Source organism: Macaca thibetana, chromosome 1 (genome assembly GCF_024542745.1).
Source record: "Macaca thibetana thibetana isolate TM-01 chromosome 1, ASM2454274v1, whole genome shotgun sequence".
Classification (NCBI taxonomy): Eukaryota; Metazoa; Chordata; class Mammalia; order Primates; family Cercopithecidae; genus Macaca; species Macaca thibetana.
In genome coordinates, this window is record NC_065578.1 from 207,102,219 (window position 1) to 207,129,616 (window position 27,398).

The 27,398-nt window shown below is 50.3% G+C and overlaps 1 protein-coding gene across 1 annotated transcript in view; it reads right to left on the reverse strand.

The window, feature by feature from the left end:
- The window catches only part of GNG4 (G protein subunit gamma 4), a 94,622-nt gene extending 67,515 nt beyond the window's left edge, over window positions 1-27,107 (reverse strand). Inside the window, exon 1 of the mRNA XM_050770434.1 lies at window positions 26,948-27,107. The gene's annotated coding sequence lies outside the window, so the exon portion shown is untranslated. The remainder of the gene's footprint in view (window positions 1-26,947) is intronic.
- Window positions 27,108-27,398: the final 291 nt, after the last annotated feature.

The following is a 27,398-nucleotide window of genomic DNA, read 5'->3' on the forward strand; positions in this document are numbered from 1 at the left end:
GTCTGGTGAGCACCCATTCCACTCCCATACCTTGCATCAGCTGTCCTGACCTCCAGGGCTTCTTTCCTGACCACTTTCTCCTTTTAAATTCAGAGCGGAGGATGCCTCCGCCACAGCAGCCCCCCTCATGGTGCTGTCTGTCTGTCTGCCCAGCAACTAGCAGCTGGGGTAGGAGAAAGACCTCCTCTTCCATGCACATCTCTGTATTCCCAGCTTGCAAAAAGCTGATGGAACAATGATTATTTCTATTATCTATCTGATTCTCTACTAAAGAGACAGAATGGACATCTAAAAATAATAATCACAATAACACAAAAACTCCACAATGTTTAAAATCTGTGAGCCGAAGACAGAGGGCCCTCCAAGCCTTTGCCTGGCCAGAGTACAGGTGAAAAGAACGTGCCTGAAAAGCGTGGCTCTAGCAGTCCCTTTGAAGATCATCTAGTAGTTCAGTCTGTGTGGCCAATTCATTTTTTTTTTTTTTTTTTTTTGAGACGGAGTCTCGCTCTGTCACCCAGGCTGGAGTGCAGTGGCATGATCTTGGCTCACTGCAACCTCTGCCTCCTGGATTCAAGCGATTCTCCTGCCTCAGCCTCCCAAGTAGCTAGGATTACAGGTATACACCACCATGCCTGGCTAATTTTTGTATATATATATATATTTTTTTTTAGTAGAGACAGGGTTTCACCATGTTGGCTAGGCTAGTCTCAAACACTTGACCTCAAGTGACCCATCCGCCTCAACCTCCCAAAGTGTTGAGACTGTAGACGTGAGCCCCCGCGCCCGGCTGCCGGTTCCATTTTGACATGATGTTGTTTCAATAGAAAGGCTATTTTTACAAAGTAGAAAGTGACAGAGGAAAATTATACTTTTCAGTTTTCCATTTCATTTTTTAACTGAAGAAAAGACAAAAGCTGTCACATTCCAGCTTCTAGCATTATTCAAGAAGAATGAACTTTCTATAAACATTCCTCAGGCAAACCATTCATTTTCACATTCCTGAAGAATTAACTTTTTTAAGAAACAGGATGACTTTGTTCCAAAGTATCAAGGTTTTGCTTTACATAGTGTGTAATTTTACTTCTCATTTCATTTGCTTCTATGAGATTTTTTTAGCACCAAGACAGATCAAAGAAGGTTTCCTTGTTGTCTTTGGCTCCACTACCATTTCCTCTCCCAGCTCCTCGGCCAACTGGTTATTTGCTTGACCAGGAGTGCTATTTGCAAACAGGCTCCTGAATGCTGGGAGAAGATGGTTGCTGGTAAATTGCAGCTTGTGGGAAAATCTGCAACACACAGCTGACTCTCTGGAATGTGGGGAACAGCTGACCTGTAGGTCCAAGGAGGAACCAAAGCCTGCTGAGGACCCCCACTGAGGTGCTGGTGGATGCGGGCAGCTGCCAAGCTGAGGAGGAAGGGGTTTGCAAGAAGCAGGTCGGAGCCCCAGCATGGCAAAGGGGCTCTGACCCCTTAGGGGAGGGAACGAAGATTGATGTCTTTTGCAGGCTGACCCTGTGACAAAGCCACAAGAATGATACCCCTTTCTCTTGCTTTCCCCGTTTGCCCTGGAACAGTACTTTTCTTCCCCATTTTCCCAGCCTTCTTTTGCAAACTTCCCGGCATTAAAAAACAACAACCACCACCAAAAAAACTTTATTTTTTAGAGCAGTTTTAGGTTCATAGCAAAGGTGAGCAGAAAGTACAGAGTTCCCATATAACTCCTGTCCCCAAACAGGCACAGCCTCCCCCCATGAACATCCTGCACCAGAGTGGTCCGTTTGTGACCATCAATGACCCAACGCTGACACATCATTATCCCCTAAAGTCCATAGTTTACGACAGGGCTCACTCTTGGCCCTGTACATTCTACGGGCTTTGACAGATGTCTAATGACATGTGCTCACTATTATGGTGTTACACAGAGGAGTTTCCTGCTCCACCTACTCATCCCTCCCCGACTCCAAATTCAGAGCGGGGGTTGCCTCCGCCACAGCAACCACTGACCTTTATTCCGTCTCCATACTTCTGCCTTTTCCGGGATGTCATATAGTACGTAACCTTTTCAGGCTGATTTCTTTCACTCAGCAATACATACGTAAGTCTCCTCTATGTGTGTCATGACTGGATAGCTCATTTCTTTTTTAGTACTGAATACTATTCCATTGTCTGGACGTTTCACTGCTTATTTATCCATTCACCTACTGAAACACATCTTGGTTGCTTCCGAGTTTGGGCAATTATGAATAAAGCTGCTATAAACATCTGTGTGCAGGTTTTCGTGTGAACATAAGTTTTCAACTCAGGAAAATTCCAAGGAGTGCAGTTGCTGGAGCATATGGGAAGAGGAGGTGTCGTTTTGTAAGAAACTGCCAAACTGTCTTCCAAAGTGGCTGTTGCATTTTGCATTCCCCACAGCAATGAACAAGAGTGTCTCTTTCTCCAGGTCCTGGCCCGCTTTGTGTATTCTCAGGGTTGTGGATTTTGGCCATTCTAAATGGTGTGTAGTGGTTTCTCCTCCTTTTTATTTGCATTTCCCTAATGACATGTGATGTTGAGTTTCTCTTCAAACGCCATCTTTGTATCTTTGGTGAGGTGTCTTTTCAAAACTTTTGCTCATCTTTAATAGGATTTTGTTTTGTTTTGTTTTCTGTTGAGTTTTAAGAGTTCTTTTGTATTCTGAGTAACAGCATTTATCAGATATGTCTTGCAAATGTTTTCTCCCTATCTGTGGCTTGTCTGCTCATTTTCTTGACTTTCCCAAGCTTTTCAAAGCTCATAGGCAGGGCCTGGACTAGAGGGAGGCTAGTGAGGGACCCAGAACACAGAATTTAAAGAGGTGATCTATCTCAGGGCCTTGCAAGTGTGATGCGAAACGGCCGAGTGCCTCTTTACATTCTCACCTAATTCTGGCCCTGCCAATGTGGTCAGACCTCAGCAGCACTAATGTCCAGCCCCACCGTCTACTGAGCAAACTCGTCACTCTCTGATAGGACCTTTTCCTTGACCATTGCTGCCAAGACAGCAGCTTCATAAAGAACAGCAGGCCAGGTGCAGTGGCTCATGCCTGTAATCCCAGCACTTTGAGAGGCCAAGGCAGTTGGATCACTTGAGGTCAGGAGTTAGCGACCAGCCTGGCCAACATGGTAAAACCCTGTCTCTACTAAAAATACAAAATACAAAAATTAGCTGGGTATGGTGGCGCACGCTTGTAATCCTAGCTACTGGGGAGGCTGAGGCAGGAGAATAGCTTGAACCCAGGAGGTGGAGGTTGCACCATTGCGCTCCAGCCTGGGTAACAGAGTGAGACTCTATCTCAAAAAGAAAGAACTTAGAACCCAAATTAGAGACTGTCTTTGGGACTGGGAGACTTTCTCATGACAAGAGGAGGAGAAATGCACCATCACTACGCACAGACCTGAGGGAGGCTCTGTCACTTTGCAGCATGACTTTCTGAAAGCTGCCTTCTCTCTCCTAGCCTGGAGTTTTCACACCGTGGAATAGGTAAAATGCGCTTATCCCATGATATAGTTTTTTCGTTTTGGGGTTTTTTTTTTGTTTTGTTTTTTTTGAGACAGAGTCTCGCTCTGTCTCCCAGGCTGGAGTGCAGTGGCGCGATCTCGGCTCACTACAACTTCCGCCTCCTGGGTTCAAGCAATTCTCCTGCCTCAGCCTCCCGAGTAGCAGGACTACAGGCGTCCACCACCATGCCTGGCTAATTTTTGTATTTTTAGTAGAGACAGGGTTTCACCATATAGGTCAGGCTGGTCTCGAACTTCTGACCCTGTGATCCATTCGCCTTGGCCTCCCAAAGTGTTGGGATTACAGGCGTGAGCCACTGAGCCCGGCTGACATAGTTTGAGATGAAATGAGATCATATGAGTGAAGGGTTTGGAAAACTGTCTAGTACGGCTCAGGGGCCATAAGGAAGTGGCAGCTCTGACCACCACGGATGCCAGCTGCCGCAGTGAATCTGCGCTTTAGACTTGTGCTAAGACCGTTTACAACAGCCTCTCCCCAGGACACTGTTGGAAACTGCAAGTCTTCTGGGGATGTTAACTTCATCAGAGAGGAAGACTAGAGTATACTGAACTCTTTGAAAGGAAAACCAAGTTCCTTAGTTTCAACCATGAGACTGGATAGTATTTTGTGATATCAACCAATATTTCCCCATTCAAGGAAGGGATGGGTGTGATGGGTTAAAAAAACAGACATGGGGTCGGGCGCGGTGGCTCACGCCTGGAATCCCAGCACTTTGGGAGGCTGAGGTGGGCAGATCACCTGAGGTCGGGAGTTCGAGACCAGCCTGATGAACATGGAGAAACCCCGACTCTACTACAAATACAAAATTAGCCGGGTGTGGTGGCGGGTGCCTGTAGTCCCAGCTACTCGGGAGGCTGAGGTAGGAGAATGGCTTGAACCCTGGAGGTGGAGGTTGCAGTGAGCTGAGATCGCGCCACTGCACTCCAGCCTGGGCGACAAGAGCGAAACTCTGTCTCAACAACAACAACAAAAACAGACATGGCCCAAGGGTCTTTCCGGTTTTTGTTTCCAAAAGCCTAAACCCCAGAGATGAGAAAGAATTCAGAGAATAGGAGGACAATGTCTTGGCCAGAAGCAGGAGGAAGAAGAGCGTTGCCCCCAGGACCCGAGAGTGACCCTCTCTGCAAGCTGGGGTGGTTGGGGGCCACAAAGCCTTGTTAGGAGATGGGGGAGGGGGGTTACAAGACCCTAGAACAAAATGGCCATTGGGTGCCCTGAAGTGGAGGAGGTCATGGGCAGTCTCGTGGAGAGTTTTGTGCCCCCAGGCAGGACCCGAGACCACCAACAGCAACCAGCCTGAAGAGTCCACACCCAGATGATGGTGGCCTAGGGGTCACTCAGCAGACAGATACCTGGTCCTGTGAAAGTTCTGGGGAAACGCTGAGGCAACCCCAAGCAAGCCAACCAGGCAGAATGCATGCTTCCATTTGAGTTTTTAAAAATGTAGAAAAGTCACTTTTCCCACATATCCGAATGTGTGGATTGAGACTCGCATCAGCCCTATTCACTTTGATCCATGGGTGCTAGCTGTGGCCCTTTTTAACCGCAGCGTCCCTGCAGCAAGTCCAGCCTCCTTTCTCTGCGTGGCTCCTCTCTCGGTTTGCCATTCCCTTCACTTTTGTATTTGTAGAGTCTTTAGCTTCCTTCGGTTCTGAGCACGACCCAGGAGACGGACACGCATTTCCTCTCCGACAAAACTGGCACTTGTTCTCCTTGGAAGCGATAAAGTCAAACACTTGCTTGATTTTTTTTTTTTTTTTTTTTTTGCTTTTTTGTTTGTTTTTAGAGATGGGGTCTCACTCTGTTGCCTAGGATGGAGTGCAATGGTGCAATCACAGCTCACTACAGTCTCAAACTCTTGGGTTCAAGAGATCCTCCCGCTTCAGTCTCCTGGGTAGATGAGACCCTAGAAGCGTGCCACCATGCCCCTCCAATTAAATTTTTTTTTTTTTTTTTTAAGACAGGGACTTGCTTTGTTGCCCAGGCTGGTCTTAAACACCTGGCTTCAAGCCATCCTCCCACCTTGACCTCCCAAAGTGCTGGGATTACAGGTGTGAGCCACCACACCAAGTTGGGATAATTTTTCTGAAATGTCAAATGCAATTACAAGAAACAAAAAAATTGGTCCCAACTTCTCCTGTATGGTGTGAAAAATTAAAGAATTTCAATGCAGTTGCCTTTACTCTCAGGGACCTAGGCCTCTTCCACTTGTATGCTTTTGCTTCCCCTATTTTATTTACTCTACGCCTCCTTGACTCAGCACCCACATCTTCTTGTGAAAAGCCATCTCTGCCTATCTTCAAGGGTTCATTCTGAGGCTACCAGCCTCTCAAAGCCTTCTTTCTTTCTTTCTTTCTTTCTTTCTTTCTTTCTTTCTTTCTTTCTTTCTTTCTTTCTTTCTTTCTTTTTTTCTTTCTTTCTTTCTTTTCTTTCTTTCTTAGATGGAGTCTTGCTCTGTTGCCCAGGCTGGAGTGCAATGGCACAATCTCGGCTCACTGCAAACTCCACCTCCCAGGTTCCAGCGATTCTTCTGCCTCGGTGTCCTGAGTAGCTAGGACTAGCATGCCCACATACCCGGCTGATTTTCATATTTTTAGTAGAGACAGGGTTTCACCATATCGGCCAGGCTGATCTCGAACTCCTGACCTCAGGTCATCTGCCCGCCTAGGCCTCCCAAAGTGCTGGGATTACAGGCATGAGCCACCGTGCCCAGCTCAAAGCTTTCTTGAGCTGGTTAGCCACCTTGGCCCGTAGACTTGAGCACTTCCCTTCATTTCTATGACACTTCTGGGTTTTTATTGTCCTCATCACATTATTCACCTCTACTTATCCTTTCTCATGTTGGCTGAAATGAGTTATTTCCAATATTTTGTCTTGTACAATGATGTTATGAGCATGTCTCTTGCACGAGAATTGTTCCAGGGTAGATACTACAATAGGATTAGAGTTGGTGAGTAGAGATGCCACACATCTTCACTTTTACCCTTCCCTGTCTGTTAAAATAGAATGAGAGTAGCCTCCATTCCCCATAACTTCACACACACTAAACACACACTCACGAAAGAGGCTGGTCATCTTTACTCAAGATATTCAAGAATTCTCTTGTGGGGCTGTTTCAGAAAGATCCCCAAATTGTCAGCACCTTAAAACTGCCAGATACACATCTTCAAATGCCGTAAGTACTTAATGTTTGCTGCTGAAAGCAGCAGTCTGTGATTCAACTACTTGAATAATCAAGACCAACAGCCTGATGATGCCACGCTCTCATCGCTTATCAGATGCTGTCATCAAGGCCGAGCAGCCAAAGCCGGGTGTTTTGTTTGTCCTGGGAATTCTGATGAGAGCCCACAGTTTGCAAAGCGCCAGCCAGCACAGCCTGAGACAGCAATTCAAGGAGGCCCCTGGAGCAGGCTCGCCTGTCATACACGAGGCCTGTCCAATGGCTCAGGCTGCCCCAGGAATGACCAGAAAGTCACCATGGGAGTGTGGACGCAGCTCAGAATGACCGAGACAAGGGCCTGTAGGCTCGAGGGACACGGGCTGTGGGAGAGGAACTCTGAAATACTACTGTAGCTGGTGTTAGAAAAAAATTAATTGGGTGGCCAGAGGCTGAGAGGGCTGTTTTGCCTAGGATTCTGACCTAAGCAGACTAAACCCAACTCAGTGTCAACGGTAAAATGAAACGTAAGTCTAACCAATCACAAACCACCGGCTAACTTCTAATGAGAGACTCTCCTTTTTTTTTTTTTTTTTTTTTTGAGACAGAGTCTTGCTCTGTCACCCTGGCTGGAATGCAGTGGTGTGATCTCAGCTCACTGCAAGTTCCGCCTCCCAGGTTCAAGCGATTCTCCTGCCTCAGCCGCCTAAGTAGCTGGAATTACAGGAACACACCACCACACCCAGCTAATTTTTGTATGTTTAGTAGAGATGGGGTTTCACCATGTTGGTCAGGTCTCCAGCTCCTGACCTCAGCAAAGGAAGTATTTATTTTTTTTTGTTTTGTTTTTTGTTTTTTGAGATGGAGTTTCGCTCTTGTTGCCCAGGCTGGAGTGCAATGGCACCATCTTGGCTCACTGCAACCTCTGCCTCCTGAGTTCAAGCTATTCTCCTGCCTCAGCCTCCAGCGTAGCTGGGATTACAGGAATGTGCCACCACGCCTGGCTAATTTTCTATTTTTCAGTAGAAATGGGGTTTCTCCATGTTGGTCAGGCTGATCTCAAACTCCCAACCTCAGGTGATCCACCCTCCTCGGCCTCCCGAAGTGCTGGGATTACAGGTGTGAGCCACTGTGCCCAGCCGAGACTCTCCACTTTAACTGATCAAATATTTTTCCTTTGTCTCGCTTCCAAGAAAACCTTATAAATGTTTACGCCTCACACCCCCTTAGTGGAGCCCTGAACCTCTTACAGTTCGATGCTCTCCAATTAATGAATCACCCTCTGCTTGGATAAATTCTCTAAAATTGTAATGTGTCTAGGTTGATCTTTCCACACCGGTTACACACTGTTCCACCAGCTGAGAACCTCTGGGAAGCGCCGCCCTGGAGCATGCAGCCCTGAGGGCTGATGGGCATCGAAGCCTTGAGAGGAGGCCCGGTGCCTGGACCCCAAAGTGACTTCTGTATTAACACTGTTTGCATGCCCAGTATAGCTTACTTTTTTCTTTTCTTTCTTTTTTCTTTTTCTTTTCTTTTTTTTTTTTCAGATGGAGTCTCACTGTGTCACCCAGGCTGCAGTGCAGTGGTGCTATCTTGGCTCGCTGCAATCTCCTCCTGGGTTCAGCGATTCTCCTGCCTCAGCCTCCCAAGTAGCTGGGATTGCAGGTGTACGCCACCACACCTGGCCAATTTTTGTATTTTTAGTAGAGATGGGGTTTCACCATGTTGGCCAGGCTGGTCTCGAACTCGGGTGATCCACCCGCCTCGGCCTCCCAAAGTGCTGGGATTACAGGTGTGAGCCACCACTCCTGGCCACTTTTTTCTAATTCCTATGAGTGGCAATACGTGGATGAGTTCTCAGTTAGCCAAAAGATGGCAAGAATACTTCCTTATGTGCACACCTCAAACAGCAGAGTTTAAGTGAAGCCTGGGAGGGCCTGGAGGTCACCAGCAGAGGGCGGTGTGCCGAGGCTTGCTGCTTCCCAGCTGAACAGCACCTCATACAGAGAGAGGCTTAGTTGACATGCCTGCCTCCCTCCCTCCCTCCCTCCCTCCCTCCCTCCCTCCCCTCCCTCCCTCCCTCCCTCCCTCCCTCCCTCCCTCCCTCCCTTCCTTCCTTCCTTCCTTCCTTCCTTCCTTCCTTCCTTCCTTCCTTCCTTCCTTCCTTCCTTCCTTCCTTTCTCTCTTTGACAGGGTCTTGCTCTGTCAACCAGGCTGGGGTGCAGTGGCACCATCATGGCTCATTGCAACCTTAAAATCCTCCTGGGCTCAAGTCATCCTCCTGGCTCCTTCCCGAGGAGCTGGGATTACAGGCGCACACCACCATGCCCAGCTAGTTATTTTATTTTTTGTAGAGACAGGGTCTCGCTAGATTGCTTAGGCTGGTCTCCAACTCCTGGGCTCAAGTGATCTTCCCACCCTGGCCTCCCAAAGTGCTAGGATTACAGGCATGAGCCACTGCACCCAGCCACTGCACCCAGCCACTGCAACTAGCCACTGCACCCAGCCACTGCACCCAGCCAACATGTTTTTCATCTGTGTGCAAAGACTGAATACCCAGGCTGCAAAATGAGCTCCCAGAATTGAATTAGAAAATTCTGCCTTACAAGTACAAACAGAGAAGTGGTTCTGGAGATGTGGTTTAACCGACTGGAAAAAGTATTTTTCAGACTGGAAGAGTGGATGAGGAGCCGCGAGACTTGCTTTTAATCATATTTCTATTTAAAAGAATTATTTTTATGACTTTGAACAAGGTTTTTTCTCTCTGCGTTTTAGTGTTCCCTTTTGTAACTGTCTGTCATCTTCCTGCTCTAAAACGATTAGAATTAAGTAAAATGCCTCAGCTGCGAATAAAACCAAGATGACAACTTGGTACATTCATAGAATATTAGAGATTGTCATCGGCCTTTGTTGAGATTAAGTAACAACTTAATGGCTCGATTCTGAAAAAAACAAAAGAAAAAAGAAAAAGAAAAAACGTAGTTATGTAGTTTTCATTCCAGATTAGAAGCATGGATGAGACCGACTAACTATTCAAAGACAATTGTTTTTAAAAGAGGAAGGAAGAACTGATCTTGAAGGCTGTCACCCACAGACACTGCTGACCATTCAAAGGATCTCTCTACGGTGGTTATTCAGACTTTGCAGACAGGCTGATGTCTGTGGCTCAAGTACGCCATGCATGGAAGAGAGTATTTTGGCAGCAGTGGGAAAAAAAAAAAAAAAAAAAAAAAAAAAAAAAAAAAAAAAAAAAAAAAAGGGCTCATTTAAAAAGCCTGGAAATAATCTGGATACTTTCCAGGAAAAATGACACAGAGTCTGACGCAGTTGCTGTTGTTGTTTTAATGAGTGACAGCCTGCTGCTGGTCCCTGCGATATGGTTGTTCATGGAGACTTGTCCCTGAGCAGCAGAGCTGGCAGTATGAATGGCAGGCCGGGGATGGAGACAAGCAGGAATAAGTTCCACTTCTTCCCAGCAGCCAAAAAAAGCCACAGATGACAAGATCTGCCCTCCGTGCCAGCACCCCTTCACCTGAAATGATAGAACTTCTCATGTACCATATGGCGGGACAGTGCTGGCAACCCTCTGAGCAAGACAGTCTGCCAGGGAGGCTGGCTCTGGTTATTTCTCTTTTTATTTTACTTTAAAACTTAAAATTTTTTTAATTTTTGAGATAGGGTCTTGCTCTGTTGCCCAGGCTGGAGTGCAGTGGTGCAATCATAGCTCACTGCACCCTTGAACTCCTGGGCTCAGCGATCTCAGCCTCTCAAGCAGCTGGGACTACAGGTGCATGCCACTGTGCCCAGCTAATTTTTAAAATTTTTTGTAGAGACAGAAGTTCACTTTGTTGCCCAGGCTGGCCTCAAACCCTTGGCATCTTGCAATCCTCTCACCTCGGCCTCCCAGAGTGCTGGGATTATAGGTATAAGCCACTGCGTTTAGCCTGTTTCTCCTCTCAACCAGAAGTCACCCGGTGGTGGGTGAAGAAGCACCTGGATGGGAAAACTCCAACCAGGATAAGGCCATAAAAAGCAAGAAAAATGTACACCTGGCCCAGCTCATGGACAGTCTTTATAAGCAAATAGGGAAGGATAAAAAGACCAGTATCTAAATGTAAGAAGCAGAAAAATAAAGCTCTGGTCCTAGGAAAGGTTCGTGGTGGGAGATGGGAGGATTCAGGGTGGCATAGTTAGTCCCACTGGTCACTAACTAGTCCCCACTCCTCCAGGGAGGGTGAGGGATCAACCAGTCTCAAAATTACCCTCCACCCCTGCACCAGGAAGACTCACCCACTCTAAAGCTTCCCAGTCAATGCCCTTGTGTCACAGGTGGTTACTGTCTGGGGCCAGTGGCATGGGCAGTAAAAAGAATTTACCAAGACAGTCACAGGTAAAGAAATGCAGATTTATTAGCAAAAGCATGGAAATATGTTGCAAGAAAGCAACAGGCAAGTCAGCAAGAGAGGAGCTGACTGGAGGAGACAAAGGCTTGCTGGGGATTTATAGGACGGAACTTGTTCTGTGTGCTGGAGAGGGCTAAGTGCAGTACTGATGATGTCAAAGCGGCAGTGAACTAATTTGCATTTTGCTATCAGCCGAGGGTCTGGTGATATCTGGGTACAGGAAGATCGTGAGTTATTTGCGCAGATGGGCTATGTGTCCTGGACCACGAAGAAATGCAGACTGATAGCTTATCTGTATTTTCTTTCTGCTTTCCCTTGCTCCCACCAGCCTGGCTCCTTGTTCCTAATTAGGACTGCATAGTAAGGCTGCCTTTCTTTGCTGGCTGGGTGCGGTGGCTCACGCCTGTAATCTCAGCACTTTAGGAGGCCGAGGCGGGTGGATCACCTGAGGTTGGGAGTTTGAGATAAGCCTGACCAACATGGAGAAACCCCATTTCTACTAAAAAATACAAAATTATCCAGGCGTGGTGGCACATGCCGTAGTCCCAGCTACTCGGGAGGCTGAGGCAGGAGAATAGCTCGAACCCAGGAGGCAGAGGTTGCAGTGAGCCGAGGTGGTGCCATTGCACTCCAGCCTGGGCAACAAGAGTGAAACTGTCTCAAAAAACAAACAACATCAACAACAACAACAACAACAACAAATAAATACTTCCTTTGCTGAAGTTAGCAGCTGATAGACGAAGGCAATACAAAGCAAGGTATAGACGGTGAATAAATTTAGAAAATGTAGCAGAACATGGCATTGTTAATGAATCATGGAGTACCAGAAATGGAAGGATTTTGCAAACCATGGTTCCAACGGTTTTAAAGCACAAAATTTAAACATTTAGAAGTCAGGTCCCTTCTAAAGTCAGTCAGACAAATGCAGTCTCCTACAGCCTCGTATGGTTTGGATATTTGTCCCCTCCAAATCTCATATTAAAATGTGATTCCTTTGGGAGGCTGAGGGAGGGGGATCACCTGAGGTCAGGAGTTCAAGACCAGCCTGACCAACATGAAGAAACCCTGTCTCTACTAAAAATACAAAATCAGCCAGGCATGGTGGTATGCACCTGTACTCTCAGCTACTTGGGGGGCTGAGGCAGGAGAATCGCTTAAGCCTGGGAGGTGGAGGCTGCGGTGAGCAGAGATCATGCCACTGCACACCAGCCTGGGCAACAAGAGCAAAACTTCGTCTCGGAGGGAAAATGTGATTCCCAGTGTATGGAGGTGAGGCCTGGTGGGGGGCATTTTTCATGGGGTGGATCCCCCATGAATGATTTGGTGCCCTCCCATGGTAACAAATGAGTTTTCCCTTTATTAGTTCACAGGAGAGCTGGTTGTTTAAAAAGAGCCCGATACCTCTTCCCAAATCTCTTGCTCCCTCTCACCATGTGAGATGTCTGCTCCCCCTTCACCTTCTGCCGTGAGTGAAACCTTCCTGAGGTCTCCCCAGAAGCAGATGCTGGTGCCACACTTCTTCAACCTGCAGAACTGTGAGCTAAATAAACCTCTTTTCTTTATCAATCACTGAGCCTCACGTATTTCTTTATAGCAACACAAAACTGACTAATACACGGCTGTATTTTCAGTATCTGTTGCCTCAGAAGATACATAATGACGAAGCTGTGATTAATTCAGTAACACACTTAAATTCATTTTTATTAATCCCAAAGGCGTCTATGCACACTTGCAAATTAATTAGCAGGACACAAACACGTGGCAGTCTGCAGTTACTCTACACAGGTTTGTGCACCTGTATTCAGAGACCCCTTGCAGTGGCTCTGAAGCCCCAGCTTCCACCTTGAGGAAGCTGAAGGGCAGAAGATGGAAGGCAACTTAACCTCTGTAACCAACCAGTTAGTGTTTGAGAACCTGGTATTGCTGCACTGCCAGCGGACACCCAGGTAGTGGCCAGGAACCTTCCTCTCGCTGGACAGGTGAGCCCAGACTAGTGTGGGGAGGAACTGGCTCTCTCTCTGCAGAGGGAGAATATCCTGAGAGACGGGGCTGGGCTGTTTTCACCGTGCTTCCTCGTGCCTGCCCCTCCTCTGACCAGCCAGAGTTATCCACACTGCCTCATGGGGAATGAGGATGATTAAATAGAAGTGCAAAGAGGAATTTTGCTTTTTACTTCCAAAGTGGGTTCTGAAAGCCTTCCTCAGGAACAAGTTTTAGATGCCAAAGCTTTTGATTTGTTTGAGGAAGGCTCTTTGGGGACTCAGAAAAAAGGAACCCCAAAGGCACCAGAGTCCTGCGGTGAGGCCTGGGGCAAGGTCTAGGGGAGCCCCGTGTAGAGGAGGGCAGCTGGCGCTGAGCAGCAGGCCTACATTCCCTCCTCTCTGTGACATGGGGAGCAGTGCCTGCAGGAAGCCATGGCCACGCAGGGGCATGGCGCCCACACTGAGGCCTCCCGTCAGAGACCTGCATATCTCCACGGGTCCTCCAGCAGGGCACTTGCCTGTGCCCTGAGATGTTGTTCAGCCTCAACCAAATTACTCCATACAACAATCTCATGTTAAGACCAGAGATCCGATGAACCCTCAAAGGAGGGTGGGGTCCCCAATACTGACAGGTGATGGTATGCAGATGCCCCAGCGTTGTGCTTCTGTACCTGGGAGGGACACATCGGAACTGGATTCTGGGACCCTATTTCCTTGTAAGTGCATTTTGGGTGTTTCCCTGCTAGCCCAGCCGTGCTTAAGAGGCAAGAGGATGCCCTAGGAATGGTGTGGAGTTCGAGTGGAAGCCCTGGGTGCCATCCTTGCTCTGCTAGGCACCTAGTCCTGATGGTGACTCTCCTTTGAACCACAGTCTCCTCATTCAAGAATGGGGATAAAGATCCCGCCTCCTGGCATTTCTGTAAAGATCAAGTGGACAGGGTACATGAATGCTTTTAGCCAACTGCAAAATGCTAATCAAATGCTAGTGATTACTCCTTTGAAAATCCAAGCACAGCCTGCAAAATACTTGGAATATAAATTGAGCAGACATATCGGGAGTAGTTTCAGGTTATGCTTACGTGTCCTTTATTTAAAAAAACAATACTTAAAACACCACCTAAAAATTCCTCTGACCACTTATTTCAGTCAAACGCTGGAAGATGGGGGATTCTTTACATTAAAGAATTAGAATGAGGCTGGGCACAGTGGCTCACACCTGTAATCCCAGCACTTTGGTAGGCCAAGGTGGGGGGATCACTTGAGGCCAGGAGTTCAAGACCAGCCTGGGCAACGTGGCGAAACCCCCTCTCTACAAAAAATGCAAAAATTAACTGGGCGCGTTGGCACGCGCCTGTAATACCAGCTACTAGGAAAGGCTGAAGCATGAGAACCTCTTGAACCTGTGCGGTGGAGGTTGCAGTGAGCCGAGATTGCGCCACTGCACTCCAGCCTGGGCGACATAGCAAGACCTTGTCTCAAAAAAAAAAAAAAAAAAAAAAAATCAGAATGAGGAAAACAATGGTGAGGTGGAAACAGATGTTTGAACCCAGGAGAATTTTCACTGCATAAGGATGCTGTGGGCACTTACACCAGATGTCTGCCCTTCACTGCCTGGCCAGGGTGGCACTTTTAAACCATCTGATAATGGAGAGAGGCGGCACAGTCTGTATGGGCACACAGCTCAGTCTGCAGCTGACGCCACGTGTGGGCGCACAGGGCCCGAGGAGCTGACCTCTGCTCTTGTGGCACTCCCAGTCTGGCACAGACTTGAAGAGACCACCGAAAAGGAGCCCAGGCCAATGGCCTGCAAAGCCACTTCCCTCCACTTGGCCAAGAAGAGCTTCCCGGAGCCTAGCTCCTGCCTGCTCATCTGGCCAGCTTCATCTTCCAATGCTCCTGTCTCCCCATAAGCCCCAGCTGCTGGACTGCTGTTTTTAAATCCCTCCCAGGCAGGAGGAACAGAACAGAGGTGAGTAGGCAGGTGCAGGCCCTGGAGCCCGAATCTGCTCCTTTCTAGCTCCCGAACTTTGGGCAATTCCCTTCACCTCCCGCTTTCCTCCCTTCAAAATAGAGGAATGGCTGTATTGGTTTCCTATTGCTGCTACAACACATTAAACTTATGGCTTAACACAATGCAGTTTTATTATGTTATAGTTCTGGAGTTCAAAAGTCTGAAATGGGTCTCAATGGACTAAAATCGAGGTGCCAAGAGAGTTGTGGGTGGAAGCTCTGGGGAGCATTTGTATTTCTGCCTTTTCCAGTGTCTATGGCCATCTGCAATCCTTAGCTTGTAGCTCCTCCTGCATTTTATTTTAAATTTTACTTTAAGTTCTGGGATACATGTGCAGAACGTGCAGGTTTGTTACACAGGTATACATGTGCCGTGGTGGTTTGCCACACTTATCAACCCGTCATCTAGGTTTTAAGACCTGCACGCATTAGGTATTGGTCCTAATGCTCTCCCTCCCCTTGCCCCCCACCCCCTGACAGGCCTCGGTGTGTGATGTTTCCCTCCCTGGGTCCATGTGTTCTCATTGTTCAGCTCCCACTTATGAGTGAGAATATGCAGTGTTTGGTTTTCTGTTCCTGTGTTAGTTTGCTGAGAATGATGGTTTCCAGCTTCATCCATGCAAAGGACAAGAACTCATTCTTTTTTATGGCTGCAGAGTATTCCATGGTGTATATGTGCCACATTTTTTTTTTTTATCCAGTCTATCATTGATGGGTCTTTGAGTTGGTTCCAAGTCTTTGCTATCATAAATAGTCCTGCAATAAACATACGCGTGCATGTGTCTTTATAGTAGAATCATTTATAATCCTTTGGGTATATACCCAGTAATGGGTCCTCCTGCATTTTTAAAGCCAGCCCAGCAGCATCCCCCATCTTTCTCTCAGACGCTCCTATCTTCCTCTTACGAGAACCTTTGTGATGACATTGGGCCCTCCAGGTGTTCCAGGATCACCTCCCCATCTCAGGATCTTTCCCTTAATCACGTTTGCAAAATCTTTTTTGCTGTGTAAGATTCACAGATTCACAAGTTCCAAGGATTAGAGGGTGACCATCTTTGGGGACCATGATTCTACCTACCACAGTAGTCTTCAGGAATAAGTAGTTCATACAACATAAGACACTTAGAGCCTGGTCTGCAGGAAGCACTTCATAAATGTGAGCCAGAATCATCCTCACTTGCTCAAACAGAGTCCCCAGCCTGGAAGGCTTTCGCTTTGCACTGGCTGTGCCCTGATGGTTCCATCTGGCCAAACCATGAGACCTCCTTCCAGAGGCCATCCCTGTCCTTCTGGGCCGGGCTTGGTGTCCTACTGTGTTGAGGTGGGAGCTGTTCTTAATTCCACGTTGTGTGCTTTTAACATTTTTATTTGAGAAAGGGTCTTACTCTGTTGCCCAGGCTGGAGTGCAGTGGCACGATCTTGGCTCACTGCAACCTCTGCCTCCTGGGTTCAAACGATTCTCCTGCCTCAGCCTCCTGAGTAGCTGGGATTACAGGCCTGCGCCACCATACCCAGTCAATTTTTGTATTTTCAGTAGAGACGGGGTTTCACCCATGTTGGCCAGGCTGGTCTTGAACTCACTATCTCAGGTGATCTGCCTGCCTTGGCCTCCCAAAGTGCTGGGATTACAGGCATGAGCCACCGTGCCCTGCCCCGTGTTGTGTCATAATCGTCTGTCTCCCTCACTGGATTGTAAATGCCTCAGGAGCAGGGATAACCTCTGACTTATCTTTGCATTCCTACCCCGAGGATATGGCACACAGTCGCTGTCAAATGTCTCCTGGATGGTTCACGGGTGAAGGTAGGTCTGTGTCCTTTGGGGATGCCCAGAACCTCAGAGCTGCCATTGCTGCCTGTGGGAGGGGAGCAGTGGGGGGGAGCAGTGGGGGGGAGCAGTGGGAGGGGAGCAGTGGGGGGGGAGCAGTGGGAGGGGAGAAGTGGGGGGGAGCAGTGGGGGGGGAGCAGTGGGGGGGGAGCAGTGGGAGGGGAGCAGTGGGAGGGGAGCAGTGGGGGGGGAGCAGTTGGGGGGAGCAGTGGGGGGGGAGCAGTGGGGGGGAGCAGTGGGAGGGGAGCAGTGGGGGGGGAGCAGTGGGGGGGAGCAGTGGGGGGGGAGCAGTGGGGGGGGAGCAGTGGGAGGGGAGCAGTGGGAGGGGAGCAGTCGGGGGTAGTCTCTAGGTGGGGGTCTTGTGCTCCGGCAGAGGCAGCTCTTCAGGGTTGTAGCTGGTTTTCCCACAGAGAAAGCTGTCTCTCATCCCAAGCAGGGGAGGACAGATCCACGCGTTCAGCCTGGGGGGAGACCTGGTGTTGCAGGCACATCGTGCTTACGATGGTCAAACCCTCACAGCCCCACGAGGAGAGGGAGAGGGGGCACAGGACACAGGAGCCTGGGGATGCTTAGGCAGGTTGGGGGGAATCAGATACCAGGAAGAAGGACCCACAGAAATCACCTGGTTCAATGTCTCTCAGATCTGGTGGCTGCAAAACTCAAAGACTCATTCCCGGACCCTAGCCCAGACCCACTACGTCAGAATGTCCAGGGGGTGACGCCCAAAGGGGGTATCTTAAGAACTGCCCAAAATGTATGCAGCCAGGTGTGGGAACCACTGCCGCATCTACCTTAGACTGTATACACAGACTGTGCTACAAGTAAATGGTTCTCAAAGCAGGTGTGTAAAACAGAAGGAAGGATACACACATCATTCAATAGACTCATTGTGAAGCTGCCAGACCACACATCAAGGCGAATACATAAGACAGTCCTTGCCAAGCTGAGACTTCGAGCCTGCCTGAATCCCCGCAGGGTGGAGTTGAGGGCGGCCTCTCTACTTCGTCAGCCCCCAGGCCTTCGGACCTGAGGGTCTCTGATCCAGTCTCTTGGGGCCACCACACGCTGTAGGGCTCCAGGAAGGGTCAAACTGCCCGGGGGGTCAGAGCTCTCCCTCCCTTTTGTTGCTGTTTGGTGCCTGGCGGGTCGGAGGTCACTGGGCCCAGAAGCCCTAGTCCCTGGATGGGTGGAGCACCCACAAAACAGCCAGGCTGTGAAGAGGCCCACTTTGGAGTGAGAAGGGGATACCGCTCGTGTGTCATTTTGCAAAAAGAATCTCTGTCTCTTCCTCTACCTTGAGTTACACTAGCTCCTTTTGGTTAATGTAGCTTTCTTATATGCCAGGGGTGAGGGGAGGGGAGAGCCAAAAACTTATTCTGTCAGGAAGGCAGTTGGGCATAAATTAATCTATAGGCTGAGTGCAGTGGCTCATGCCTGTAATTACAGCACTTTGGGAGGCTGAAGTGGGAGGATCACTTGAGGCCAGGAGTTCCAGACCAGCCTGGGCAACATAGTGAGACCCCATCTCTACAAAACAATTTTAAAAGAATTTAGCTGGGCATGGTGGTGGGCAACAGTCGTCCCAGCTACTTAGGAGACTGAAGTGGAAGTTTCACTTGAGCTGGGGAGCTGAAGATTGCAACGAAATACCATCACATCACTGCACTCCACCTGGGCAACAGAGAGACCCTGCCTCTAAAAGTAAACAAATAAATAATTGGCCTGGCGTGGTGGCTCACGCCTGTAATCCCAGCACTTTGGGAGGCCAAGGTGGGTGGATCACCTGAGGTCAGGAGTTCTAGACCAGCTTCGCCAACATGGCGAAACCCTGTCTCCACTACAGATACAAAAAATTAGCTGGTGTGGTGGTGGGCACCTGTAATCCCAGCCACTAGGGAGGCTGAGATGGTGCCACTGCATTCCAACCTGGGTAACAGAGCAAGACTCCACCTAAAAATATAAATAAATAATCTGTGACTCCACCAACACGCTCACCTGCTGGCTCCACGTGCATCAGATGAGCTCATTTGGGAGGTCACCTTAACCTCGAATCAACACAGCAGGTCCTCCCACAAGCAGCCTATTTAAAGTGCGAGCCACCCCTTTCCCGGAATTCCCTACCTCCCAGCCTTGTTTTATTTTTCTGTCATGCACTTACTATATCTTAAATGCGTATTTATTCATGTACTTGTTTAAACTACTTTTGATTTTCTGACTTCTTATCTTTGGTCTGATTCCTCCACCAGAACTTCTACGAGGGCGGGGATTTTTCACTCCCCCCGCCCCGCCCGCAACTGCCTGCGTTTTCGTAGCCCTAGAGCTTCGAAAGTACGGTGCGGAAAAGCAACGAAACACAGCAAGAACTGTGCGGAAAAGGAGAGAAAACCAGACCGCAGGGGGATTTCACAGCTAACCACAGAGGTCCGAGGAGAACGCGGGGTGGAAGAACCCAAGGGAGGCCGGGCAGGGGCGGGGTGAGCCCTGGCCCCCTTCCCGTGCAGGTGTCGTGGGTAAGCTGTCACAGTTAGTTACTGTGAAGCAGGGCCAGGGCCAGCCCTCCTGCCTCGAGGCCACTGTCATTTGGGGGTGGGAAAAAAGTGACCGGGGGCAACTGAGCAAAGCGCAGAACAGAAACTCCCTCTCAATAGAGACCCATGCACGGAAGGATGATACCCTGCGATTCCCCGACGTGGGCCTGCAGCGAGAGACGGTGCTAACAGCATCCCAGCCAATCTGTAAGCATCAGGGGGACGAAGGAATCGTCAACAAGAGGCAGAACCGCAACTGCTCCAATGCAGAAAGAATGAGTCATCCAGGAAGGCAAGGTGGTGGCGGGTTGGCTGTGGTTTTGCAGACGCTGGCAGGAGGGGCAGGGGGCCGGGGAGAAGGCAGGGTGGGGGAGGGGTCTCCTTTAAGGAAATCAGTGCATGAAAGTCTGTGTAAAAAAGGGTGTGCCTCTTACAGAAGGATATTTGTTTTGTCCTAAACTTGCTGTGTGTTCTTTGAGGCGCAGGCCTCCCTGCTTTGTCATCACACCTTGGATCACTCCGGGCAATCTCACCCGTGTGGCTTCGCCTGGGTCCAGCCAGACCTCTGCTCAGCTCTGCACGTACACGCCCCCTGGATGTCACCTCCTGACTTGGCAAGTCACACACCCTCTCTCTACTTGCCTAGCTTCATTCACAAAACCAGGTTACATTACCCCTCGTCCATCCATGCTCAGTCTGGAAACCCTGGGATCCCAGACACCAGCCTCTCCCTGCCCCTCCATTTCTGATCAGACAGCCGCCCCTACTGACACTAGGGCAGGGGCACCCTCGGATGTTAGCCAGCCTCCCTGTCCTTCCCCTCCTGCCCCACGCCTCCGGCCTTCCCCACACAGCAGTCACAGCCAGAGGGCCGAGGCGGGCCTGCTGCCTACTGCTTCTGCCAGACAAAGGCCCTGGATTCCCCATTCTTCATGGTCAGTCCCACCTTCACACCCGGGCTCTGATCAACCTTTCTGCTCTCTCCACTCCTCTTTCATGACCCTGGGCCCCTGCTGGGTCCCCCCCGCCCCGGAAAGCCCTTTCTCATTTGCCTGGCTTGAAAACCCCGCCTCAGCTCACCAGGGCCAGCTCAAGACACCCTCTGTTGTCACACCCTTTCTGCACTGCTCTCGGGAAGAACTAACGCTCTCCCTGTCTGTGCACTAACCCAGGGTAGGTGGGCTGTTTTCACACACGCACCGCCTCTGGGTTCTGACTTCTCTGGAGTGTGTGACATATCTTATTTGTTTCTCTGTCGCCAGTGCCTAAACCACCTGATGCATGTATTTATTGCGGGTGCTTATCACACATGCAGTCAACGAACGCCTCACAAATGTATGGTTTACATAGTCTTTGATGAACGCATCTATTGCTGGATGTTTCACATACAGTCTTTGATGAACACATCTATCGCATCCAGCAGCATATCTGTATTGAAAAAGTCCTTCCATAGCATCCAGTAATGAAAAGGAAGGTGGCAGGGAGCAGTAATGGACAGTAAAACTAAAAACACCAGGAAGATCCACAGTGAGATCAGCAGAACCCTAGGATGGCAAATCCACGACAAAATTTCTGTTGAATAAAAACGTGCTTGGGTCCAGCCAGCCATCAGCTTCTTTCAGACACTATTGACTGCAACAAACTCTAGCACAAGGAGAGAGTCTAAAGAGAAACTTGTTCAGAGGATGCTGGACCATCCATCAGTGAGCACAGCAAACCCGAAAAGGCGGGGACATGGCAGAGCAGGGGCTGCAGGTACACTTGCTGCGTTGTTGATGGAGCACACACAGAAAGGTCTGCCCAAGACAGTCCCAAAAGGCACAATTCTACAGAATCAACCAAGTGGAGGGGAATGGCAGTGAAATGCCAAACTCCTGCTGAAAGGTTGACGGGTACAGCCTTCCAGAGACAGCGGTGGGTGACGGGGACCCGGGCACCCAGAGGTCCAGATCAGCAAAAGAGGCCAGTGACTCTGTCTCCATCAGATAAATTCAGCCACAGTGGGAGGGAGCGTGTGAGACCGACGAAGGCCTCGCCCTGGATCTGCACCTCACCCTGGTCCAGAGAGAATTCAGTGGCCAGCAACACTGCCAGTTCACCTTTATTTCCCTTGAGGTCAACATGTTGGAATTCTCTACTCACATCCACCAAGACACCCTCCTCGGCCACCTCCACACTCACACTCCAGGCCCACCACTGCCCTTGGGCATGAGCAAGCCTGACGGTGTCTGTACGTCCTGGTAACACCTTCTTCCCCCGCACACCCCGTCAAACACATGCACGTTGTAGACTGAAGTCATCGGGTCTCCTTAACCAGGCTGCAGCCCCCTAGCACCCTGCCATGTGGCCTCACAGCTGACGGGGGAACAAACAAGCACCTTCAGACTGGGGCAGCTTCTGAGTGATATGCAGAGTTAACTGGGGCACAGAGAAAACAGAATTTTCCCAAGATTGCTGAAGGAAAACTAAAACCAAATAAGGACTGACTCATGCTGGTTTAGTCGGCCACAGGCTAGGGGCAGCGGAAAGGCCCTGCTGGAAATTTCCATGCAGGGTCTGTGCAGGGCGGGTACCCCAGCGCCACAGGGCAGGGCAGATGGCTCCCCAGATAGGGTTGGAGAGACATCCAGGAGCCTCCTCACCCAGTTGTTGGGTGTAGCTGGACCTTCCTATGGACAGGGAGCTGTGGGAAGACAGAGACCACTGATGAGGACGACCCTGCCAGAGACCCCAGGGCCCACGTGGACGTGTGGGTGTGGAAGGGTAACACATGGCCCTTTCCAAGGTGTGTTGATGACTTGGCTCAGCCTGCAAAGCCAGGATGCCTGTCCTGCTGCCCGACCTCTGGCCTCTGGCCTCCGAGAGCCTGACCCTCTGGGAAGACAGAGTCCCAGCATGGGGCATGACCACCCCATCTGCTCTTCCTGTTCATCAGTGTCTGGACCTGAGCCACAGAGTCCTACTGGACCATCGTGGAGAAGAGCCTGCTTTCAGCCCTCAGCAGCCTTCATGCCCTGCCCTGCCTCCCACCCCAATCTCAACAGTCTCTTGCTGTTTTCTTCCTGCCACCTAAGCTCATTTCTCCTCTTTAGCTTTCATACATGGGCACTGCTTTGCTAGAAATCTCTCAATTTTACCTCTTTGTGTGGTGGGACACCAGAAGAAACAAGGTTGAGTTTGGGTGCTGGAATTTGGGGGAACATGTGAACAGTTTTTCTGCTGTAGTTGTGGAGGTGCTTGAATAAGAATGTTTAGGCTGGGTGCGGTGACTCACGCCTGTAATCCCAGCACTCTGGGAGGCTGAGGCGGGCAGATCACCTGAGGTCAGGAGTTCGAGACCAGCCTGACCAACATGGAGAAACCCAGTCTCTACTAAAAATACAAAATTAGCCAGGCGTGGTGGCACATGCCTGGAATCCCAGCTACTTGGGAGACTGAGGCAGAAGAATCGCGTGAGCCTAGGAGGCAGAGGTTGGAGTGAGCCAAGATCATGCCATTGCTCTTCAGCCTGGATGACAAGAGTGAAACTCCATCTCAAAAAAAAGAAAAAAGAATGTTCAAAAGAGTTAAAAATGTTTTCCTTCTTCCTATTTCATTGCCCTGCCTCTCTTTCTTTGTTGGAGCCCAAAGGGAGGGCACAGAAGACAAGGCCTTACAGCTGTCCATTAGGCAGGGGCAGGGAGGAGGTCCAGGCACTGATGAGAAAGGCATAAAGGCACAGTTAGTGCCAGCTCATATGATCCAGCGTGGCTGTTGCCCCGCCTCGTGCACAGAGGGTGTCGGTGGAAAAACAATCTATCTGGCCCAGAGGGATATTTAAAGTGCTTCCTCTATCTCTAGGGCCTTCCGTGGCCTCAGAGCACACGTGTCACACCACAGACAGCCAGCCCAGCAACTCCAAGAGAAATGGTTTTAGAAATCTAAGAAGCAAGAGAAACAAATCCTCCTGGGAAAGGAGCCCGTGTGCAGTGCCTGAGTGAGGGTCTCTCCACATTTCCTGAGTGTGGGTCTCTCCACATTTCCTGAGTGTGAGTCTCTCGACATTTCTCTGCCTTCTTCTCTTCCACACATCTCTGTCGCTTTCACTTGTCATTTGTGCATACTTTTCCTCCATTAGTTAAAAAAGGTTCCCATCACCCACCACACCCGCTGCCAGGACACTCCTGGACGGAGAGGATACAAGAACAGAACACTCCTGGATGGAGAGGACACAAGCCGTCACTGCTGTTGTTTTGCAAATTAGAAACTTGGCAGGTAGCCTGTGACTATCAAAGGAGATCATCCACATGACACATCCAGCCCAAGCATCACCCTTCTTTCCCCTTGTTGCCCACTAACTTGGGCTCCTTGCCCTATCTGATCCTTGGAGACTGGGCCTTTGGTGGCCCACAAACCTCAGGGCCGTGGAGATGAACAGTTCCTCCATAGCTCCCTATACTTCCTCACTCCTTCTGGGCACCCAGGGCTCATTCCACAATGAGCACCGCGTCTTCCACACAGCCGGCTTTCCCTTACCTGCATGGCACCTGTCATTCTGTCTACCAAGTTCCGGCAGGGAACCTGATTGCCCACCAGCCACCCTTCAGGCTAACAAAAACTCCTTGGCAATTAGGGGAAATTGGAACGCTCCAGCAACCTCACTGAACTGATCTCTTTTTAAGCATCCATTGTTTTCTCTGCAGTAATTTTTTCTTTCAGCAGCTTTTCTCGCCTCTATTTCTTAACATTTCCTAAAATGAAAATTTCATTTGTGTTTTTACTTTTGATCATTTATTAACTGTCTTTGGCTTATTCTTAGAGGTTTTTAACCAGCTTCTTTCAATCTTTCAGTAGTATTACCCTGCAATCTCCTTTTCTTTCCTGATACTCATTTAGCTCTTCTGACTTTCAATTAAAATATGCTTGCCATCCACTGTTGATAAGATATTTATCTAGTACTTACACTGTATTCAAGGAGTTAAATTTTGGTTTCTGGTTTTAAAAAAGAAACAAATAATCTCTCTACCTTGAATAATACAAATCTGTATGCCTGAGTATATCTAGAATGAATAAAAATACCAAATTTTAAAAAACGAAACCCAGCAAGATTAGATAGCAGTATATCCTCAAAAGGTGCTTCAAGAACAAAAATCAGGTAATATTGTAAAGTAACCGCTTCAAAATTCCATGAAGAAAGGGGCAATCTTCTGACATACATTATTAGGCATTCTCCCCCGTCCATGAAGAAACTGAGACCAACTAAGAAAAATGTGATAGTGACATAGTGAGATGCAGCTATATATAAAGGAACAAATTGTTGGTTACAGACCTTAGTCTTTGCTTTCTGCATAAGCAGTAGTTTTGTGGCAAGGGTGGGTATGGGCGTGTAGGTCTGGGGGGGAAGGGGCATTGTACACATTTTACAGTGTTCCTGCCCTCCCGAGACAGCTGTGGCTCTTGCTTCCCCAGGGGTCAGAGTCCAGGTTCCCACCTCATGTTGTTTATTTATTTTGAGACAGAGTCTCGCTCTGCCACTCAGGCTGGAGCGCAGTGGCACGATCTCAGCTCACTGCAACCTCTGCCTCCTGGGTTCAAGCGATTCTCGTGCTTCAGCCTCCCAAGTAGCTGGGATTACAGGCATGCACCACCACACCCGCCTAATTTTTTGCATTTTTAGTAGATACGGGGTTTCACCATGCTGGCCAGGACTGTATTGGACTCCTGACCTCAAGCGATCCGCCCGCCTCGGCCTCTCAAAGTGCTGGGCTTACAGGCGATGTTCCTACCTGATGTTCTACCATTTCAAAGAATGCACTGACTATTGGGGGACTTCAGGGACTGTCGCTTTTGCTTTAAAAACTGTAAAGTGAATCTAGGAAAAGCTTTTTTTTTTTTTTTCTTTCTGGTTTCTCCACCATCAGTTTGCATGAGAAATGCCAACCACGGGACTGCTGGGAATGACCCCTTTGCTGTGCTGTTTCTGAGCCAGCCCTACATCCTCCACTGGCTTCCTTGGGCAATTTTATTTTAAGGCGCATATGAGGACCGGAGTTGTGCATGGGGATGGGTGCCAACAGGAAGTCCATTGTCCTAAATAATCATTTCAGCCTAACTAACCCCATGGCGAGGCTGCTCATTAACAAGCAAGGCATCACAGTAAACCTTGCATTTGCATTAACACCTACCATTTATTAAGTGCTACAGTCATCTCTTATGATGACTGGTCACTGAGCAAACCCTACATTTAAAAAACAATCCAGTTTTCAGGTACTCTGTCTGTTTCTCTGGGCTGGAAAAGGCTTTCCACTTATCAACTTAAGTGGTCTCCCCAGTCGCCTTTTGCAGGGAACAGGGCCAGATCAGATGGCGGCTGGTTCCCCTCCCCCGCCTCATACAAAAATCAGGAAAAGGAGTTGCGGGAGGAATCCAGAAGCCGGGCGCAGAGCCCAGGTCTCCCATGGCTACTGTGAGGCATTCGCCGCTGCGAATTTCCCGTCCACTGTGGGAAGCGGCACACCTCACTCATGAGCAGACGACAGGACTGGCACGTTTTAATGGAGAACACCGGCGCAGCCTAGGCGGCCTTTTGCTCCAACTGAGAGGCACGGGCCTGGTGCCAGCATTTGACAGTCCTGGGAGGCGACGGGCAGAGGAGAGACGCGGCAGCCGCGGGAGCCAGGGAGACGGTGGGAGGCCCGGCGTCCATCATCCACTTTATCACTTGATCAAACTTTAACATTTTTGGGTTTCCTAACCTTAGCCCCAAATACTCGAAATGAAGCAAATCTTACATTAAGGAGTCTTTCCCGACCACGCTCTGTCCTCCTTCTCACCTCACCCTGCCGCCGTTTCGCGTTATTTCCAAGGCAATTTTAAAAATCAAGCCAAACAAAGCTCCCCGGGTGCTGCCGGGCGCGCGCGGCGAGCGAAGCACATTTCAGCACCAGCCTCGGGGACAGACGCCATCAAGGAGGGGAGGAAAACCACCTCGGCTGCGGTGGCTCCACCGTCACCCCGAGTGCTCCCGAGGCGGCGTCCGGGCTGCTGGGGAGCCGGGAGGGCTTCCTCAGGCACTCGCCAGAAACATTTCCCCAAAGAAAACGCCCAACCGGCCACGCCATCTCCTGCCACTGTGGTCCTTTTCCCCGGGGGACGTCCCCGCTGGGAGAACAACAAACGCTCTGTGACCTACAAATGGAAGAGGGGACCTCCGAGCCCCCGCCTGCCTCATGCCGGAGGGACTGGGCGCCCCCAGTCCGGGGAGCCCCAGGACGCGCTCCGAGGGGCTGTCCACACCCACGCGCGGGCTTCCCCGGGGCCCAGCGGGAGGTCCCGGGAGAGGAGGCCGAGGGAACCACAGGTCTTTGTGTCGCGTGCAGCAGCTGGTGGCGTGAGGACCCCACCGGGCCAGAGCCGTCTCCCTGGCCGGAGACTTTCTCCCCGAGTTTCCCTTCCGCGTCTGGCTGCACCGGGGCTGGGCTCTCCCCGCGGACACCCGGGGCTCCGGCCGGGCGCCCACTTACCCGGAGCGGGGTCACGCGCGGGCTTCGTCTCCAGCGCGGTGCTCGCGGGGGGCTGCCAGGCCGAGGGGCATCGCTCCGCAGCGGGGCGCGGGCCGGGCTCGGGTGCAAACGCGCGCCTCGCGCCCCTCCCGCCGCCCGCGGGGTCTCCGCGTCCCGTCACCGGCCCCGCCCCGCGCCGCGCCTCCCGCCCTGCAGGGCCGGACCACGCGGGCCCGGGGGTGCAGGCGGACCCTCCCCCGGCCCTGGACGCTGGGGGCTTCTGTTCGGCCCCCTGTGCCGTGGGGGCCCGGCGGGGGAAGGGGGAGCCGTCGACCCTGCGACCCTCGTCGCCCCCGTTCCACGCTGGCCGCGCCCACTCCGCCGCGGGGTCTCGCCCGGGAAATCCCGCCCGCTGCCACCAACGTCACTGCTGCGTCACCGGGGCTCCCGCGCTCCCCGCCCCCGCCCCAGC